This window comes from Borostomias antarcticus (assembly GCF_949987555.1).
Source record: "Borostomias antarcticus genome assembly, chromosome: 9".
NCBI classification, from domain to species: Eukaryota; Metazoa; Chordata; class Actinopteri; order Stomiiformes; family Stomiidae; genus Borostomias; species Borostomias antarcticus.
The window spans coordinates 2942413-2946631 of record NC_140242.1 but is presented as its reverse complement, the minus strand read 5'-3'; the positions used below and the strand labels follow the sequence as shown (position 1 = coordinate 2946631).

Here is a 4219-nt window from a genome sequence, read left to right as displayed (position 1 = left end):
GAGAGAAAGAGAGAAAGAGAGAGGGAGAGAGAAAGAGGGAGAGAAAGAGAGAGAGAGAGAAAGAGGAGAGAGCGAGAGAGAAAGAGGGAGAGAGCGAGAGAGAAAGGGGGAGAGAGAGCGGAGAGAGGGAGAGCAGAGAGAGAGAGAAAGAGAGAGGGAGAGCAGAGAGAGAGAGGGGGGGGAGAGAGAGAGAGAGGACAGAGAGGGAGAGCAGAGAGAGAGAGAGGAAGAGAGAAAGAGAGCAGAGATGAGTTTTTGAATAGAAGCAGAGGCTGAATGGAATGGGAGGTTGCTATGGCAATAAGAGATGCAGGCTGTCATCATATCAGGACTTATTACATGGCTCTCTGAAATACTCGATTATGATTGGACAGTCGCGCATTCTATCGGTCAATTATTTCTCGATAACTAGCCAACGTCAAGGGCAACGGAGCAATATTCACTGCTGCTAAGGGCAACACATTATTTGACTGTGGGCGCCAGTTGAAAGTTGTCTGAAAGTTGCTGAACTTTCTGAACAGTTAATAATGGTTTGGGCTGTTGTTATGCGAGTTGTTATTTCAATCTCTGAAAACACCCATTGCCCACACAGAACCATCTCGCTGGCGAAATACAAAAGTAAAATCTTATTAGTATTAATGTCGTTGGTAAGTAGCCATGTAATAAGCGGGATAACTTAAGACCGGACATATTAGTGACCAGCCGGTCATTATTGAAAAATAACAACCCTTCAGTGTGTAACAAAACAGAACGCAGGGCTCTTATTTTTCAATAATGATGACCAGCTGGTCATACGTTATCCTTACTTAATATTATGAAAACACACACACAATAACCTATTAACAGCATACTGAATAATGGGTATATGGTTTGTTCCCTTCTCAAGCCATTGTTTGTTTGGTACACAGATTGCACTCTATGGCGCTTTTATCCAAAGCACTTTCCAATGACGGCCTCTCATTCACACACCAATGGAGGCCAGCTGCCATGCAAGGTGCTAGCCTGCTCACTGGGAGCAATTTGGGGTTCAGAGTCTTGCCCAAGGACACTTCGACGTGAACCAGGAGGAGCCGGGATTCGAACCGTCGACCCTGCGATCACTGGACCGCCCCGCTCTACCTCCTGAGCCACAGCCGCCATGTTTGTTTACTTTGACGTTTCTAGACTATTCCGCATGCTAATGAGCGCCGTGGTGGCAGCTTGGCAGGATCTAACCACGCTGTCAGAGTGGCCTCTCAGGTGTAGACATCGATCCCCATGCTGACACACACACACACACACGCACGCACACACACACACACACACACAACCCATCTACTGTGCAACTGTGCACCTCTCTGTGGGAGAGTGGATCTCTTTGATTTGTGAGAGAAACATGTGATTCAAATGACTCACAGACCAAAGATGACATCACCATCATTCCTTTCCTATTCCCCTTCCCTCCCTGACAGACAGACAGGCAGAGAGACAGGCAGACAGACAGACAGACAGACAGACAGACAGACAGACAGACAGACAGACAGACAGACAGACAGAAAAGACAAAGGGAGGGAGACTGCCAGGGTCCACACACGACCTTTGACCTCATACTGTCGACTGTTACAGACATCTCAATTATGAAGTTCCAAGGGGTAGGGTAAAGAAAGAAAGAAAGAAAGAAAGAGAGAGAGCGATAGAAAGAGAAAGAAAGAAAGAAAGAAAGAAAGAAAGAAAGAAAGAAAGAAAGAAAGAAAGAAAGAAAGAAAGAAAAAAAGAAAGAAAGAAAGAAAGAAAGAAAGAAAGAAAGAAAGAAAGAAAGAAAGAAAGAAAGAAAGAAAGAAAGAAAGAAAGAAAGAAAGAAAGAGCGAGCAGAACAGAGAGAGGAGGGCGCCTGGGGGGGGGGGGGGGGGGGTTACATTCCTTCCAGCCTCGCTGGGCTAAGCCTCTCTCTGCCGGGGTCTGCCCAGGTTTGTCTTGGGCCCAAATCTCATTTAAGATCTGGGTCAAAGACGCCCCCCTCCCCCCTCTCCTCCCCCACGGCTCCAAGCCTGGTTCGGCCCACCAGCCCTCCCCCAACACCCAGACCATGAGACCATGGACCCCCGCCAGGACAACCAGCCCTCCCCCAACACCCAGACCATGAGACCATGGACCCCCGCCAGGACAATGACTGTCTCCCCCTCCTCTCATTCCTCATCTGTCTCCTCCTTCTCTCTGAGTACAGGATCAGCTCAACACAGGGTTTAGAAAGAGAGAGAGAGAGAGAGAGAGAGAGAGAGAGAGAGAGAGAGAATGTGTGTGTGTGTGTGTCAGTTCCTCACAGTAAGTTCTGGTAAAACCCAATGGTGTAAAATAAGAAGTGTGTAACACGGAATCACCTCCACCTCCTTCTGCTAATAAAACAGTAGGAAAAAAGCCTTTATTTTTCAAACCTCTGCAGACTAGAATCACTTCCCACCAGATCTACCATCTTTAGTTCCATCTAAGCCTGCCCTGTCCTCTTTGAACCCCCTGGAAAGCCAGCTGGTTCATCTCAAGGGTTCATCCTACTAAAGCGAGATGGTTCATCACAAGGGTTCATCCTACTAAAGCGAGATGGTTCATCTCAAGGGTTCATCCTACTAAAGCGAGATGGTTCATCTCAAGGGTTCATCCTACTAAAGCGAGATGGTTCATCTCAAGGGTTCATCCTACTAAAGCGAGCTGGTTCATCTCAAGGGTTCATCCTACTAAAGCGAGATGGTTCATCTCAAGAGTTCATCCTACTAAAGCGAGATGGTTCATCTCAAGGGTTCATCCTACTAAAGCGAGATGGTTCATCTCAAGGGTTCATCCTACTAAAGCGAGATGGTTCATCTCAAGGGTTCATCCTACTAAAGCGAGATGGTTCATCTCAAGGGTTCATCCTACTAAAGCGAGATGGTTCATCTCAAGGGTTCATCCTACTAAAGAAATGTATTCTTCTGTCAGTGTAGGCAGCCAGGGACACCATCTGGCTTTGGGGGTCTGGAGCCCAACCAGCAGATATCGTGGATATCGAACTAGCAACCTCTCAGAACAGATGTAGAGTGGTCACATACTCAACAGAGCAGCGCGGCCATATTTAATCCCACCTTTACAGACCGCTACAGCGTTGAGCAGCCTTCCATTCTAATAGACCCTTACTTCCCCAAACCAGGCCAGAGTTTAGAGAGTTTGTGTGTGTGTGTGTGTGTGTGTGTGTGTGTGTGTGTGTGTGTGTGTGTGTGTGTGTGTGTGTGTGTGTGTGTGTGTGTGTGGGTGCGTGTGTGTGTGTGCGTGCGTGTGCGTGTGTGTGTGTGCGTGTGTGTGTGTGTGTGTGTGGGTGCGTGTGTGTGTGTGTGTGTGGTGTTATGATGAGGCAGTGTTACAGAGGCAGAGACTGGTATGAAACTGAGCCCCAAGTTTCTAAGCTTCTCTGCTACTCTGATCCTCAGCCAGTCTCTCTGGAGGTCTCTACCACACACACACACACACACACACACACACACACACACACACACACACACACACACACACCACCCAGGCCTGGAGATACACACACAGAGCCAGATTGATCTTCTCTCACTGATCTGCCCTTCTGTCTGGTTCCAGTGTGATATCAGATGAGATGGAGGCTGCGTTCCTTTTGTGTTGGAGGTGGGAGGTGGTGAGGTGGGAGGTGGGAGGTGGGAGATGGGAGGTGGGAGAGACGGAGAACGACGTCACCCACAAGGTCACCGCAGTACAGTGAACAACAGCTCGGAGCAAAGATGAACGTTAGCTAGCTTTGTTTGCCAAACCACTAGATTACTTAAGTTTCACTTGGTTACACAGGGAGCTGCCATCTTGTTCACGACTTCCAGAGCTAGCTGGGGGTAGGGGCGAGGGGTACGAGTTCATGAGGGGAACAAACAAGTCGAGAGGGGCGTACCAGTTAAAACTGCGAGTGGTATCGCGTGAATCATGACTTCACGAGCCGAATGGAATGTAGCATTATTCCTTATCCTGAAATTCTCTCCCATTAACCCTTTCTCCAACCGCCAAGTACGGAACAAGAGAGAGGGGAGGTGCAGAGGGAAATTCAGACATTGAGAGAGAGAGACAGGAGAGAGGAGAGAGAGAGCTCAAAGTGAGCATAAAAGAAAGAGAGAGAGAGAGAGAGAGAGAGAGAGAGAGAGAGAGAGAGAGAGAGAGAGAGCAAGAGAGAGGAAGTTAGTCCCGGTCTGATCTGAAGCACATC

At 48.3% G+C, this 4219-nt stretch overlaps 1 protein-coding gene across 1 annotated transcript in view; it reads right to left on the bottom strand.

The window, feature by feature from the left end:
• The window catches only part of LOC311313145 (follistatin-related protein 1-like), a gene marked incomplete at its 5' end in the record, with an annotated part of 13322 nt that overhangs the window by 8384 nt on the left and 719 nt on the right, over window positions 1-4219 (bottom strand). The window lies entirely within an intron of this gene.